Source organism: Panthera pardus, unplaced genomic scaffold (assembly GCF_024362965.1).
Source record: "Panthera pardus isolate Hobbes unplaced genomic scaffold, ASM2436296v1 HiC_scaffold_1, whole genome shotgun sequence".
Classification (NCBI taxonomy): Eukaryota; Metazoa; Chordata; class Mammalia; order Carnivora; family Felidae; genus Panthera; species Panthera pardus.
Genome location: NW_026526654.1, coordinates 62266002 through 62283355, shown reverse-complemented (window position 1 = coordinate 62283355; position 17354 = coordinate 62266002). Strand labels below are relative to the sequence as shown.

The following is a 17354-nucleotide window of genomic DNA, read 5'->3' as shown; positions in this document are numbered from 1 at the left end:
ATTGAAAAACTCATGTGTTCATACCAGTAATAAGTTGATAAGGAAAGAGGGAGGGAAGGAAGGGAGGGATGGATAGGGGAGAAAGACGACTCTCACTCATAGCAGAATGTCAGGGGTTGACGGGGCAACATGTAGGTGGTGCCTGGAATTAGAAAAGGATCATTTTCTTGGGGCTCCTGGACGGCTCAGTCGGTTAAGCATCCAACTCTTTATTTCAGCTCAGGTCATGATCTCAGTTTGTGGGTCTGAGCCCCGTGTCAGGCCCTGCACTTGCAGCATGGAGTCTGTTTGCGATCCTCTCTCTCCCTCTCTCTCTGCCCCTTCCCTGCTTGTGCTCTCTCTCTCTCTCTCTCTCTCTCTCTTTCTCAAAATAAATAAACTTTAAAAAAAATTATAAATACAGGGACACCTGGGTGGCTCAGTTGGTTAAGCGTCCAACTCTTGGTTTCGGCTCAGGTCGTGATCTCACAGTTTCAGGGGTTCAAGCCCTGCGTTGGGCTCTGCACTGGCAGTGCGGAGCCTGCTTGGGATTCTCTCTCTCTCCCTCTCTTTCTAGCCCTCCCCCACTCATGCTGTCTCTGTCTCAAAATAAATAAATAAACTTAAAGAAAAATTTTTTCAAAATTATAAATATAAACTAAAAGCATCATTTTCCAATCATCCCAGCACAGGATGAATCAGGCAAGAATCATCAGTGGATATTAAATCTAGAGGCAAATTTTGATGGAGAACAGGATATTTGCATGGTTTGAAAATGTCTCCCCATAGACCATGTGTTAGTTACAAGGGAAAGAAAACAAAACAAAACAGTAATTGCACAGTGGAGCAATCAGACAGCACCTTGACAAGATGGTCAAAATTAACATCATCAGCAAGGGGTACCGTGTGCTCCCAGATGTGATACTCTGAGAAAAACACAGCCTAACCGAGGCAGTATTCCAGCAGAGTATAAATAACCTGACGCTAATCCTGAGAAGACATCAGGCAAACCCAAAGTGAGGAATGTTCTATTTAAAAAAAAAAAAAATAGGAAGTGGACTGTTTTCTTCAAAAACGTCAATGTCGTAAAAGACAAAGGCTGTGGAAATGTTCCAGATAAAAGGAGGCCAAAGGGGCATGACAATCCAGTGCCAAGTCCGCCCCTAGACCAGATCCTTTACTGAAGGTGAAAAAAAATGCCATAGGAAATATTTTTGGGCTAAATGACAAAACTGAAATAGGAATGGTAGGTAGATGAGATCAAGGTACTACAGCAATGTTACATTTACTGAGTTTGAAAACTGAATCTGGGTAAAGGGAATACAGGTGTTTTGTGTGCTATTTTTATTTTTGCAACCCTTCTGAAAGTTTGAAATTATCTCCAACTAAAAAGATTTATTGCAATTGAGTATACAAGTCTGGCGTTCCAAGGAGAGAACTGGACTAGAGACACAAATGCAGGAGCCATCAGGACGTAGATGGTGTTTAAAGTCCTAAGAACAGCTGAGCTAATGGAGGAGATATCAAAGATGGAAAGAAGGGCCAGGACCGTGTCTGGGGAACACCGATGCTCAGAGATCAGGCAGAGAAAACAGAACCAGCCAAGACGTCAGAGGAGGAGGTGGGTGGAGGGAAACCAGTGGGGTGAGGTGTCATGGAAACCAAGAGAAAACAGTGTTTCAAGGAGTGACTAACTGTGGCACATGTTGCTAAGAGGTTGCCCAAGATGGAGGCAGAGATATGACCACAGATTTTAGCAAGATGGAGATCAGAGGAGACCTTAACAAGAACAGTGTCAGTGAGCTCAGAGTGAAAGAAGCCAGATTATAGTGGTTCCCAGGCGAAGAAGTATGACAGCATCAGAAGCCCCTGCAGTCATTTCCTATCCCTTCATGACTTAGAGGGAACAACCGTCATCTGTGTTTGGTCCCTAAGGACCTGCACCTTTTTCTGTGCCTGTGCCCCCCACCCACCTTGTGAGGCAGAGCCCACACGTCATTATAAAAACCAAAAAGGCCAGACACTGGCTTCTCCAGCTCCCTGATAGATAGGCAAGGTAAGTGGTCTGGGCTCTGTCACCTACGAGGAGCAGCTGGAAGAGCTCAGAATGTATTCTGGCAACGGGTGATGACGGTCATAGGAGCAGGGCCTCCAGTTTCTAGAGGCCGCAGGGGCTCTGTGTCCAGCCAGCACCCAGTGCCCAGTGTTGAGGTGTTGGCTGTGGGCCCTTCAGCAGAGCAAATGTCTCTTCATATGCAGGTCTTACGGCAGGAGTTGTGGTGCTACCCCTGGTGTGCAGCTTCCAAACCAGGTGCTCCCGGAGATGCTGTGAGCTCCTCAATGTCTTACTCATGAATTCTCTCCCCACTTAATCAGCCAGGGTTAGTTGCTTTTGCTTGCAACTATGAACCCTGACTGAAGGAGGCTCTTGCATTTTCTTGCCTAGAGGGGGAATTCCTCTATGGCATCTTCCCCAAAGTCTGCCTCTCAGGGGTGTATCAAGTATCCAGTGTCCTTAGCCAGTGGACAGTGTAGACAGAATGGCCTCCCAGTGGTTGCACTCTTGAGGATCTCCCTCCACCCTAATACCTGATACCCTATCTCCCCTTTTCAGATCTCAAGACAGTAGCCACCTTTCTGCCATCACTGAAGCAAAATGTCCCAATGTGGATGTGTGTGCCTGCTCCCCATTTTATCTTGGCTTTCTAGAAAACAAGCTCTAACCACCACCACTACCCCCTCTCCAGAGACTCCTTGGAGCCTGTGGTTTTCTAGCTATTTTGCCATTGAGTATGGGAAAGGAGATAAGGGAAGAGCACAAAGTTGAAATGCTTCCAGAAGCGTCTAGTAGGTTTCTCTCTTATTAACACTGGTTTGTTGTTCCCTGCCTGAAATCAGACCATGTCTGTCATCACCCTGGGCTGGGGCAGGATGAATCAGACCCTGTACATCTAGGGAATCCTCAGGGATCTCCCCAGCCACCCTTGGCACAGAACCCAAAACAACTGAATGAACCAGGGTGAATTTCCAACCATGACACTGACAAGAGCCAAACCATGCATGAGAGCCACCTCCTCAGTCCACTGAGTGTCCACATTGTGGGACTTTTCCTTCACTTATGACTGGTCTAGAAGCCTGACGCCTTCCCAGAAGCCTCCCCAGCCCAGTTACATGTCTGGTCTCTGAGGGAGATTCACACTGACTGTGGGGCTTGGAGACAGTCAGCACTAGACAGCAAGACACGCTGTGCTGGTCCTGCTCCCCTGAGTACAAGATTGCCCAGTCAACATTCTCTTCCAAAGGGCTCTTTTGCCACATACCTTAACCCACTGATGTACCACAACTTGCTTTGGGTGGAAAAGGCAGAGATTTCATAATCCAGCTGGGAAAAATGAGACTTGAGAAGGCAAGAAGGACTTTCAGTGTGAGAGAACCATGCCAACTGAGGGCTACAGGCGCCAGCCCTGGTGATCCATCCACATCAGCTATTGATGGCATCATCCACCAGGCTTACCTTTTGGTAGGTAAAGGTTCCCATATGCTCCCTTCTATTCTTCCTCTTTCATCTAGTAAATACAGCATTTGGGGGGAAGTGCATAGTTCTATGGAGATTCACCAAGGCAAAGGTATGAGAACTAGAATATAGACCAACGAAAGGATGTTGTTGCTTTGCCCTCAAGAAGTGGCTTATTCTCCAAACAAAATTTGTTCATTATCTCCTGGGTTGTTGGTCTGCTTCTCTTAGTGGGACTGGTCTATACCAAAGCTTGTGCATCTTCCCACCCATGGAGCTGCCTTAAAGGAGGCTAGACAGAGGGTAGGGGTTGGAGACATGGAATCACCCAAGACACCAGAAAAATGCCACCTGTGTCAGGCTGTGAGAGATGGTCACCCGAGGCTAACTTTGCCCATCTTCCTCCACATCCTTTTGCAAGGTTGGGCTAAGGGTAAGAAGCCCTCAAATGCTCTGGCCTCATTGTTTCTGGCTCCAAAAATCTCTCTTCCATGTCCCTTTCCCAACCACAAGCCATGGCATTTGGAAGCTGTAAATCTTTGAGACTGTTCCCAACCCGTCATTTTATAGTCAAGGTGACCTTTGCTCCAGACGTGCTGCAAAGGCTGAAAGCAGAAGACATGTTCCAGGCTGCAATGTGGAGAATACATTCGGGATTCATGCATGGTACTCCTTGGCCCGGCCAGAAGCCCAGCATATGGCAAAAAGGAGGAAAATGGCTGGAAATCTCCCCAAAGCTGACTGTGCAGTTCTTCTGAATTTTCCCACCACAAACCTAGCCAAGTGTCCGGAATGGATGAGAAACAGATCAGTGGCCTATTGGTGTTAGAGTCCAACTCTGATGCTCATATTCCCTGAGAGATGCCCAGGCACCCTGATCTCAGACTTTCTGGGGCTCTGACGTCAAAGAGGGTCCTCAAAAGCAGTGAGTTTCTAAGGAAAATCTGAACCTCATTTAAGCCATCTGGTAGGCCTCTGACAACATCTTTTTTAGCTTGACAACACACTAGGCCTCTATTTCTCTCCACTTTGAAGTAACTGAAGTTCACTCTGTATCCACAATTCCTGTGTCTTTCTGACTCAGGCTCTCCTCTCCCACCAGGAGCAGATACTAGACTCAAGCAGAGTCTCCCTAGTTGGCGTTGGGAAATACCAGGTGAACAGGGTTGGACTGGCGGTCTGTGCAAGTCATGCCCTGGAGGGGGCACCACAGGAACGACCATCATCTGTGGAGCTGCGAGGGGATGTGTGGATCACCTTTGATGAGAGAGAGTGTTAGGCTGAAAAACATCTTCCCAAAGATGTCTATGCCCCAATTGGCAGAACCTGAGAGGATGTCACCTTGCATGGCAAAGGAGTTCAGTAGATGGGATTAAATTAAGGATCTTGAGATGGGGAGACTATCCTGGATTATCTGTGGGCCCAACTCAATCACAAAGGTCCTTACAAGAGGGAGGCAGGAGGTCAGAGTGAGCAGCAGGAGATGTGATAAGGGAAACAGAGATCTTGAGTGATGGGAGGAAGGTGTCACGAGTAAAGGAATGCTGAAAAGAGCAAAGAACAGTGTTTTCCAGAAGCCTGCAGAAGGAATACGACATGGCAACACCTTGATTTTAAACTTCTGACCCCCAGGGGTCCCAGGAGCTTCTGTCAGTTAAGTGTCCAATTCTTGATTTCAGCTCAAGTCATGATCTTGTGGTTTGTGGGTTTCGAGTCCCGCATTGGGCTCTGCACTGACAGTGCAGAGCCTGCTTGGGATTCTCTCTCTCTCTCTCTCTCTCTCTCTAATAAATAAATAAACCTTAAAAAAAAAGTCTGACCTCCAGAAAGGTAAGAAAATACATCCGTTTTGTTTTAAGTCACTATATTTTGGGGAAGTTATTGTAGCACCAATAGGAAACGAATACAGAGACCTGGGGTGGGGATTCATAGGACAAGGAGGGAGAGCTAGGAGTGGCCCCAGCAGGTCATAGATCTTCTGGCTTTGGGTGATTCAGTGCCAGAGAGTAATAGAAAAACCCAATTCACCTGGCTTACACACAAGGGAAGGTCCAAAGGCAGGTGGCTGCAACCAAGCTGGGTTGGTTTGGCCACTCAGTGATGTTACAGAGGATGTTGATTCTTCCTATCAGTCTGTTCTTTTTTTTTTTTTTTAAGTTAGCTCTATATGCAACATGGGGCTGGAACTCAAGACCCTGAGACCAAGAGTTGCATGCTATGCTGACTGAGCCAGCCAGGCACCCCACCCATCAGTCCATTCTTATAGGCTCACTGTTCTCAGTCACAAGATGGCTGCCAAAGTTCCAGATATTGCATCCAAGGCACTCCATTGCCAAGATTCAGAAAAGAAAGCCATTTCACCTTTGAGTCTCTTTGAGAGTGAGGAAAACTTTTCCAGAACACCCACACCCATCTCTAGAGGACTACTCCTCACACCTACATTGTTGGCCAGAATTGTACCACATGCCCATGCTTAAACCAATCCCTGGCAAACAGTATGGGAACATAATATGGCTCCCAGAAACCAGCCTCCCTGAAGCATTTGCCTTTTAGACTTTCTAAAGTTTTATTTATTTATTTTGAGAGAGAGAGAGCATGAGCAGGGGAGAGGCAGGGAGAGGGAGAGAGAGAATCCCAAGCAGGTGCCACACTGCTTGGGACAGAGCCCGACGCAGGGCTTGAAGTCACAAACCATGAGACTGTGACCTGAACCTAAGTCAAGAGTTGGTTGCTTAACCAACTGAGCCATCCAGGTGCCCCTGCCTTTTAGACTTTTAGCCAGGGAGCAGAGACCTGAAGTAAATCGGAGTTGAGTTGGCAAGGAGGAAGGGTGTAAATCCATGTTGGGCAGGCATCCAGAAGTGTCTGTTCCACTTCTGTATGGGGCGGGCTTCACAGAACGCCAGAAGTGTCTCTCCCTGTTATTCCACACAGCTCTGGAGCTTACACAGCCTGTTCTATGTTCACCTGGCTTTCATCCTTCATCTGTGCATGGAATGGCGTGGTTAGCTTGTTTCAGTCACCTTGGAGCACACACTCTGAGTGACAACCCCACCATACCACCTTGGTGCCTGAGCTCTCCCTCACCTGGTCAGTTGCCTTGAATTACAGCGTGGAGCCTGAGTGAACCATCTGGCTCTCAGGTAACAGGGCCAGTGTTCTGCTGTCTCACAGGCACACTCCACCTGCAGCCACGACTGAGATGGGAATAGTTGGGGCTACTGTCCTCAAGAAGTGGCTCCTCAAGCTTCATGGGTTTCTCTGTCTTGTTACTCCCCAGAGGCAGACAGCTGCTCTTTCAGCCTGCCCAGCTTCAGCTTCCTCTGCCTGCTCATCATGGGTGAGCAGGTTCCCCAGGTCCCTCTCCATCTGGCCACATTGTGGACTTCTCTTCCTGCAGTCACTGCTCACTTCACAAAAGGCATCATGGGAACTTGTCCCCAGTACAGAGGACTCCTGCACTCACTTCACTGTCCCCTTCACCTACTTTAGTCTCCCTGTCCCATCCACGAGATGGGAGAACCAGGAGGGACGGGGACACACACACACACACACACACACACTGAAATGTGGGGTGGGAGAGATAAAGAACGAAGAAGGAAAATGACCTAAATGTCATGATGTCATGTGGTGTTACAGATTGGGTCCTGGAACAGACAGAAGACGGAGTAGAAGAACTGGTGCGATGGGAATGAAGTCTATAGACAGTCAAGTGTACCCTTGCGATGTTCATCTCTTAGCTTTGACAAAGGTACTGTGGCATATGTGTGAGACATTAACATTACGGGAAGCTGGGTGAAGGGCATATGGGAACTGTCTATCCTATCTTTGCAACTTTCCTATAAATCTGCAGTTATTCAGAATTAAGAGGTCTTTTTTTTTTTTAAGGGAAAGAAAATAGTGTCAGGCCCACCCCATGCTCTTACAGTGTTTCCCACGGCTGGGCTGCTGCCATAGCCTCTGTCCCAGACCCAACCCTAAGACCGACGCTCTCCAGAGGAAGCAGGAAGGTGGAGAATTTTTAAACCAAAAAGGCTCTGGCATGGATAGTTCCTGGGGTTGTTAGTAAGTACTCTGGGAAAGGGGGGAAGTGAATACGAGAACCAGTGAAGCTAAAAAGGCTTCTGAACTGCAGGACTCTAACAGCCATTAATAGGATCGAGGTTTTAGAACTTTGCAAGAAGGAGCCATATCATGCAGTGTTTCCCTCCAAATTTATTTAACAAGACACCTTCCTGACCCTGAGGCCCAGTTCTGACCTTCCAGGCCCAGGCCTCACTGGTGCCTCGGCTGGAGAACCCAACCTGCGCCCTGCTGCAGGAGCAGCCTGTCCGGAGCCCAGGCCCGCCATCGCTGTAACCACCTCACCTCAACGGGAAGCCCAGTCAGGTGCAGAAGAACATAGCCATCCTTTTGCGGATGACGAAACTGAGGCCGGGAGAAATGACATAATTCTCCCACGCTCACCGCGGTCAGCTGATGAGGCTGTGCCTTCCCTACCTGTGCTCTCCTCTGAAACCTGCTCCCAGAGAAAGCCCTCGTACCTGTCACCTGACTCACCCCTGTCACCTGACTCACCACCACCATCCTGCTATCTCCACACCAGCAGGACTCACTGGAACTTCATGGTTTTTGCCCACTGCCAGCTGCTCCCTGCCTTGTCCTTCCTGTTCCCACACCTGAGGCCAGATTTGCTGACCCAAGAGTCTGAGCTCCACCAACTGGCCCCTCTCCCCACCGCTGCTACAGTTAACCTGCCCTTCCCTCAACCAGGTGATGACCAGAGACAGGATTGGGGACAGAAGGGAGCGGGGAGGCACAGAAAGCAAGGATCTTCACTGCCGGGTGCCTGTGCTGGACCCCGAGGGACAGTGAAGGGATGGTGAGAACCCAGTGTGGGGCCTGGTGTCCCAGACCACAGGGCACCGACCTTCCTTACCTGCCACTCTCCTTTAAGCGACCCAGATGTTAACTAGGAGATATGACGGGACCCTCTCCTGCAGATTTTAAAGCTCAGAGGGCTGGTGGGTATGGGCCTTGTGTGACACTCCACTACCTGCGAGCCAGTGACACTGTCCCCATAGAACTCTTGAAATGCTTCTATGCTCCATATGTTTATTTTGCAGAGGGAGGTCCCATGCAAAGGCACTGACCTTTCTCTGGTATTTACTTTGAGTTGCATTAAAATTGAGGGGCACCTGGGTGGCTCAGCCAGTTAAGCATCTGACTCAATTTCAGTTCAGGTCATGATCTCAACGGTTGTGAGTTCGAGCCCGTGTTGGGCTCTGTGCTGACAGCGCGGAGCCTGCTTGGGATTCCCTCTCTTCCTCTGTCCTTCTCCCACTTTCTGTCTCAAAAATAAATAAATAAACCATTAAAAAAAATTTTTTAATGGTTTATTTATTGTTGAGAGAGCGAGAGACGGAGTATGAGCTGGGAAGGGGCAGAGAGAGGGAGATAGAATCCACAAAGCAGGCTCCAGGCTCTGAGCTGTCAGCACAGAGCCTGAGGTAGGGCTTGCACCCGTGAACCACGAGATCATGACCTGAGCTGAAGTCGGACGCCCAACCGACTGAGCCACCCAGGTGCCCCAATAAATAAACCTTTTTAAAAAATTGGGATACTTTCCCTTTCCACTCACAACCCATCCCAGAATGATAACATCAATGATAAACTGATGATAAACTTTTCTCGAGAAAGACCAGTAGCTTTAGGATGCTTAGCAGAGCGAATATTATTATTCAAAAGTTATGATTCTTTGTTCCCAAGGGATCTCTTTTCGAGTATAAGCAGTAATACATTTAATGATAGAATAAATGCATAATGAAATAACCAGACTAAAAGTCTGACATCACTGGACAAATGGGGAAACGATTTTTTTAAAAACACACCTCAGGCTGCAGACTGTGAGCGTCAGGTGCTTAGGGTTGTCTTAATTTATGAGGTACCTGTTGGCCTCCGAGCCCCCAACTGCTCATTCATGCAGTCATCCGTTCAGTGAGTGTTCCCTGAACTCCTCTCTTGTCCTCCTCTGTCACAGCCTCCTGCCTTAACTTTCTATAGCATGTGTCACTCTCTAAAGTTATTTTTTGATCTATTTGTTGTGTGGTTCTCTTGTCTATCTCTCCACTAGATTATCAGCCCCACAGAGCGGGGACTGTGTTGCTCCTGTTCAGTGCTGACTCTCCAGAACCCAGAACAATTCCAGAATAAACCACATACCACGTGCATGTTAATGTCATCGTCATTATCTTCCAGTGTCACTGAGAGGCAGGTACTGTCAGATAGCTTGAGTTCAAACCCTGGCTCTGCTGCTAACAAGCTGCGTACTAGGGAAGTTACTTAACCCTCCCATGCCTCAGTTTCCCTAAGTAACCATGGGAGTGTATTGAGTTAATGTATGTGAAACACTTTGGAAGGATTCTAGCATATAAACGCTTCATAGCATTAGTTATAATTATTTAGTCAAGGCTAGCCCCAGGCCAAACTGTCTGTCTCCAAACCCCATCATCACTCCCACGCTGCTGGTCTGCTCCCCCCCACTCATTGTCAGCCCCGTTTGATAGAGGTCCCTGACGTCCTTAGACTTCCCCAGCCTCTGAGAGCCTCCAGCCACACACCCACCAGGAGTGCCCTCTGGGGCCATGCGCCATGCTCCAGAATGAGCTTCTGGCTCCAACACCCTATCATCACCTCTCCACAGAACGTTCTCCATCACCTCTCCACAGAACGGTCTCCATCCCGTTCCTGAGGACTAAAACAGCCGATCGACCGAACTGCATCTAAGTATTTAAGCACACCTGCCATTTCCCTTGACAAAGTAGTCCCTGGATGGTCCCACATTGGCAGAAGAGTAAAAAGCTCATGGTGAGTAGACTCGGCTGGAAGGCCCAGTCCCATGTCCTCCAGAACTCCTGCTCCTTGGGGACCTCTCCGTAACGACCACAGTCACCACGCATGGGCTCAAAGGGAATGGCCCAGGTGCAGGCACCGGATGCCCCATTTCCCCACAAGATAGCTGAGGACAGGTTGCAACGTTTATCAACTCTCCTCAGGCTCAGGGATGATTGGCCTCTCAGGCCCTCAGTGCCACCCTCATGATGCATCCTCAGCTGTATAGAGAAGGAATAATTTGGGGTGCCTGGGTGACTCTGTCAGTTGAATGTCAGATTTCTGCTCAGGTCCTGAACTCACAGTTCATGGGTTTGAGCCCCTTATCGACCTTACTGCTGTCAGCACAGAGCTCACTTTGGATTCTCTGCCACCCCCCCTCTCTGCCCCTTCCTCGCTCACACACACTCTCTCTCTCTCAAAAATAAATAAACACTAAAAAAAAAAGAGAATGAATAATTTCCTTCGGCTCTCTTAAGGTGGAGCTAGGAATTAAACTGACGTAAGATCAGTAGGAGAAAAGCGCACACATTTTATCTGATATTTTTACATGTACATGCAAGTCCTCAAAAGGAAAATAAAGACCTAAAGAAGGCATTGGGCCCCAAAGCCTGACCAATTGTGGGAATGTGGTAAGACAAGGTGCCTCGGGCTGGGGACAGTAAATTGTGCGGCAGTGACTGGGAAATACATGGGGGAAACCAATAAAAGATAAGTTATTTTAGTGGGCTGGTTTGTACAGAGCCTTTCCAGCATTAACTCTCTACACTCTCCAGTGATAAGAAGGTTCTCATCCTGGTACAGGGAGGGCATTTCTCTCAGGGGAAATTTTATCGCCCGCTTTTAGGTAGAAAGGGGAAAGTCAGGGAGCCCTTACTGCATTCGCTATTGAAGTGCCTTCAGCTGAGAATAATCTGTATACTAAAGCTGCATATGACAAGTGAGGGGGATATCTTCTGATCCCCTGCAGCTGGAACACTCTTTCTTCTCTCCTTCTCCTGGCTGTATCCACTCACAGTGTCTGTCTGCAAATCTTTGGGTATATCCACTTCCTCCAGGAAGCCTTCCCTGATAGCACAAGCTGGAATTCCTTTCCTGCGCCTCCTGTCCAGGCCCCCGTTCACACAATATCACCTGATGCCCTGTCTGATCCCCTGAGAGGGGCAGTGGTAATCTTATCCTAATTGCTATCTCCAGCATGGGGCCTGGCATAGAGCGAGCCTTTTCTTACTATTTGTTGAGCTGCTAAAGAAAAATTTATTTCAGCTCCAGTGCTCAGATGATGTGTTTCTTGCTTCTGGTTAAAAAACTAAGCTGCTGGGGAGCCTGGGTGGCTCAGTCGGTTAAGCTTCTGACTTCAGCTCAGGTCATGATCTCGCGTTTCGTGAGTTCGAGCCCTGCGTCGGGCTCTGTGCTGACAGCTTGGAGCCTGGAGCTGCTTCAGATTCTGTGTCTCCCCCTCTCTCTTCCCCTCCCCTGCTCGCACTCTGTCTCTCTCTCTCAAAAATAAACACCAAAAAAAAAAAAATTTTTTTTTTTAAATTCAGCTGCTGACGTACTGTTGGAAAACAGATTTCTGTGAAACATGAAAAAGTGAAGAGCATTAGGGAAAAACAGGAAGATATTTGTCTCCATTGTCCTACCTGTGGCTCCCAGGCTCTACCCCCAGACTTTTTCCCATAGCCAGTGCTGCCCTGAGAGACGTTCAGGAGGTGAAAATAGTCTGCAGTGGGTTGGGCGGCACCATTCAGCTCAGGTCTGCGGCAAAACATGTCATCTCACTTCATCTTTATTTGATAGATATTTTTAATCTGAATGGACGATTTTAATTAAATATTAAATAAGTGTCAATGAACCAAGTATAAAGTAAAAGTGTTCATTCTCTTTGAAAATATTAAGACATGATAAAGACCTTAATAACATTTTATGTTTACTCCTCTCTTACCCCTCCTTCACCATCTTGTTCCCCATTATTTCTGACCCCTCCTGGGATAGTGGGTGGGGGGTGGGGAGGAGGGGAGAAGTGAGGCATTAGGGGGGAAAGAAACCTCCTTGTCAGGTACTGTCATAAACTGACATGGCTCTCTCTGAGACGAGAAGGTGTTGGAAACTGAATCTTCCTCTCGTGGGGCAGGAGTGGGTTCGTAGCAGATACCCCCAGTCAGTGGGGGCACTCTCTTGTAGTCCCCTTGACAAGAACACCTGCATCTATCCTCTGGTTGATCTGTTACTCCTCTCTGTAAAGGCCTTTTCACGGTGGCCCCTTCCGGGACACCCAGGAAAAGAAGCAAAAAGGAAAGGAGGCTAAAGCAATGAGCTAGCTGGGGAAGAACACCCTGACTGCATAAACAGTGAGCATAAAGGCCCTAAGCTGAGCATGCCTGAAGAACAGCAAGGAGGCCCATTTGGCTGGAGCACAGCGAGCAAGGGGGCGGAAGGAGGAGATGAAGGTAGAGAACAGCAAGGACTGGTGGGCACGGGGCCTGTAGGCCAGGACCTTGGCTTTACTCTGTGTGGGGTGGATGGCAAGCCATGGGAGGTTTTTGCCAGGAGGAGTGACATGATCTGAATTTAGCTTTAAAAGGATGAGTCAGCCACTGTGTGGAGGATAGATGTGGGGAAAAGGGGGAATGGGAAAGCCGAATGATGGAGATTAACCGGGAGGCTTTGCAGTCATCCAGGTGAGAACCAGTAGTGGCTCAGACCAGGCTGGAAGTGCTGAAGGGAGTGAGAGGGGGATGTGGCATCCTTTGGAAGTAGAGTCAACAGAATCCCTGGCAGACTGGATCAGAAGTATGAAAGAAAGAGAAGAATCAAAGCTGACTCCAAAGTTTTGGGCCTCAGCAAATTCATGGAAGGAGAGTGTTTGCCTGAGGAAGACTGCGTATTGATGATAAGGACGGAATCAGGAGATTGTTTGGATGTGATAATTTTGAGATGTTAGATTATCAATTGGCAAAGTCACGCAGGCAGTTGGATGCATGAGTCAGGGGCTCAGGGAGAAGATCATGCTGGAGATATCAATTTTGGAGTCATCAGGATGTAGATGTCATATAAAGTCATGAGACTGAACTGGTCAAAAGGCAATGAAAGTAAATAAAGAGGAGAGGAGGTCCAAGGGCTAAACCTTGGAGCCTCCAACCTTAAGATATGGAGATACAGAGAAACTGCAAAGACTCTGAGAAAAGCGCCCAGTAGGCAGGAGAATCAGCAGTATCTCAGAAGCCAGTATGAAGCAAGTCTTCAGGAATGACCGACTGTGTCAAATGCTACAGGGGTGGAGAAGATGCGTTGACCACTGGCAACATGGGATCACTGGGGACCTTGACAATGGCCCTTTGGGCAGAGTGAAACCTGATTAAGTGTGGCCAAAAGAGAATGGGGAGGAGAGGAAGCAGAGACAGTGGCACAAATCTTTTGAAGACTTTGCTGTAAAGGACAAAAGAGAGGCAGTAGCTAGATGTGGGAGGGAGATGTGAAGTCAATGGAGGTTTGGAGGTTTGTTTTGTTTTTAAGATAGGAGACATTAGAGCGTGTTTGTTTGATAACTGGAATAATAATGTAGGAGAAAAAGAGACTTGCCAGAGTGAAGTGCTTAGGTGGGCAAGAAAGGATTAAATCTAGAGAGCATCAAAAGGGACTGATCTCAGATCATGGGCATCATGATAGAGTAGAGTAAATGGGCATCAATACAAGCAGGATGGCCAGGGTAGCATGTGGGAGCTCTATTCATGTTCTCAATGAAATATGGACTGAGGTCATCAGCAGAGAGTGAGGAGGGAGACGAAGGTTGGAGGAAAGAGGAGAAGGTGTGAAATAGTTTAGGAGAGTGGAAAATGGAGGCAGATTGCCAGGCAAAAACAAAAGCTCACTTGAGATCACTAGTTATGGAGTTGAGTGAAACCAACCAGCATGGTTGTTTTTCCAGCCAACTGAGCAACCCCAGAGGAGGCATGGAATCGACACAGACTTCAAAGAATTGTGATAAAATACCTTTTTTAAAAAATTTTGTTTTAACAGCAAAGATGTTTAACACATCCGCAAAGTATATTGGGAAAAGTGAAATAGAAACTCTCAAAAAATGAAAGTAAAAATTTAATGTAACTTCATTTAACTTAAAGTTAAAAAAAAGGAAAGAAACTCTCACATATATCAGGTAAGACTGTAAATTGGTGCAATTAACTTCAGAAATTATTTCCTAAGTCTTCAAAATATTCATTTTGCCCTTCTTCCGTGAAACAGATGTTTACAAAGTCACAACATGAAAAAATCCTCAAGATATAATGTCATGTGCTAACAATAAGTAGGATAAAATACATTTTGAAAAGTCACAGGGAAAATCCCCAAATGTTGATTGTAGTTATCTTTGGCTAGTAGGATTATAGATTATTTTCATTTTTTTCGTTATTGCTTCTTGTATTTTCCAAAATGGGATGTATTTCTGCCAAATCAGAAAAAGAAAATACTATGTTTAAAAATATGATCCTTCCTGGGGCACCTGGACGGCTCAGCTGGTTAAGCAGCTGACTTCGGCTCAGATCATGATCTCATGGTTCATGAGTTTGAGTCCAGCATCAGGCTCCCCACTGACAGTACCGATGGAGCCTGCTTGGGATTCTCTCTCTCTCCCCCTCTCTCTGCCCCTCCCCCATTTGTGCTTCTCTCTCAAAATAAATAAATAAACTTAAAAATATATATACGGTCCTTTCTGAAAGCAGGAGGATGGATTTGAAGGCAACAGAGTTTTTCCCAATCCTGAGATTCATGTAGAGTCTCCACAGTCTGGTATTCCAGACTGTGCAAATTCCAGGCACATCCAAAAACTCCCTCTCAGTCTGTTTACCTCATCAGAGTTAAACACCCTAAAGTTTTAACCTAAAGATAAAAGGAGTATTTCATGTACAACGAACTATTTATTCAAGGTGTAATAACAGATTCTTATTCTAGAGTGATCAGCGTCTCCCAACTCCTTCCTTTCCAGACTTGCCCCAGCCCTCGCCAGAATGTAGAGAAGGCTTTCTGAACTTGGGAACATCTAAATCCAGGAGGTATCCTGCCCAAGGTTTGTCAAATTATTTTACTTATAAATTCACCAAAGAAAGCATTAGAGTGCATTAAAAGAAACTTCTAGTAATGTATCAATCAGCTGTTGATAACATATGTTGGTAACATAACAAACAACCATAGAATGTCAACAGCACACAATAAAAAGCATGCATTTCACTTGTGTATTTGTGTGTTGGCTGGAGCCAATCTGATACAGGCTGAGCTCATCTGGGCAGCTCTAAGCTGCAAACTGGGACCAGATCTGCTCCATGCATCTCTTATCCTCCTTAGACCAGTGGGCTAACTTGGCATATTCTCATGATGGCGGGGGGGAAATGTATGAAAAATTAAGCCCAACCATGCAAGTAGATGTCAAGTGCCTGCTTGGATGTCTGTTAACAGCCCATTGGCCAAAACAAGTCACATGACAACAAATAAGTTATCTCTAGTGGGAGGAACTGCAGAATCACAGGGAAAAAGCATGTGAATATCTGGGAGGAGTGAAGAACCTGAGCCAATAAATCAGCCTACCATTAGCAGTAAAGAAAGAAAAATTTAAAAATGCAAACATGGAAGGTAGAAATTAATTTACAACGACTTAATTCCTTAATCAAAATCTAATTGTGGATAGCTCCTATTCCTAGTTACTTTCTCAACACCCCTGTTGAAACTCTACCCCCAAAGCCCCTGTATTCAGTCCTTGAGCGGCATTTCTTATACCCATCTCTTCCAGAGGAATGAGTTGAGCCAGAGACCCAGGCTAGATCGGTCAGCAGGTTAATGGACATCAGCCTAGGGAAAAAAAAGAAATCTTGGTTTTACTATCCTGGGTATACCAGCGTCTGAAGCCCCTCTAAGCCCTCCAAGCCAGTCTCAATGCCATCCAGTCTGCCTAGCATTCCAAAGCCCCATCAAGTGACGAGGAAACAGGTCTAAAGGGTCATTTCTCTAATCTTTCCTGGAGGCTGGAGGCTGAAGCCTGAGCTACATACTATCAGGTTCCTTCAGTGGGAGATGAGGTTTGGGAATTCTGTCATCATAGGGAGACCACCATTCATCTGAAACACCCAAAAAGAACATGCCTTCATGGGCATTAGAATATGCTTAATACAGCCAGAAATTGTCTCCCTCCACCTCCCCCACCTCCTCCCCCCCCCCCCCCACCACACTCACCCCACTCTTTCTCTTTCTGCCTTTCCTTCTCCTTCTTCTTTTCAAGCCCACTTCCCAACTGACCTGAACCTGAACCTTCAACAAAGGCCCAGCGTCAGTCCAACCACACAACCTGGGGCCCAGAAGTGCACCACAGTAATGATTTCTATCCCAATGTCACACTCGTGTCACTCACACAAGTCAAGAGTTCCTTGTTCTGCTGTGAAACGTGGTGGTGGCCAGTGCTGGACTGTGGGGTCAGACAGACCCGAATGGAAACCCGTCTCCCTCCTCTCACCTATCATGTGACCTTAGGCAAATTGCTTAACCCCTCAGCAGGCTTTTGCGGTCTCAGCAATAACATGCAAAAATGCAGGTGTCTGTGGCCAGTGACCTTAAATGTGAAACAACGGTCACCCAGCAACAAGTCAGAAACACCTGGTGGTATCTGTTAGATGTCACCACATGGCACAAACCAGCTCTTTCCTTCTGCATCACTGATGGACCAACAAACTGTTTCGTGCAACTGGTTAAGATACTAGTTGCCCTCACAGCTCCACGTTTAAAATAAAGTGTACCTTCTTTTAGTCAATTTAATGTATTTCCTAGCACCCTTGATTCAATTCAATAAAGACGATGTGTGGGGTGTTTACACTGTGGCAGATATTGTGGGTGCTTAAAAGGCAGAAAGAAAGAAAACAGGCACTTTTTTAGTTCTTGCTGTGATAAACAACTTTATGGGTATTTATAACCCCTGCGCTACTCTGTTTAA

General features: G+C 46.9%; 1 long non-coding RNA gene across 2 annotated transcripts; it reads right to left on the bottom strand.

Annotated features, from left to right (window-relative positions):
- Positions 1–12350: 12350 nt before the first annotated feature.
- On the bottom strand, positions 12351–16861 carry LOC128775941 (uncharacterized). Of its 2 annotated transcripts, none has more exons than XR_008420919.1 (3): positions 16604–16861; positions 16151–16222; positions 12351–14825 (listed from the first exon to the last, which is right to left on the bottom strand). It is a non-coding gene; the product is annotated as an uncharacterized LOC128775941 (long non-coding RNA). The 2 variants fall into 2 exon arrangements; XR_008420923.1 differs by having other exon boundaries at positions 16673–16860.
- Between the last annotated feature and the right edge of the window lie 493 nt (positions 16862–17354).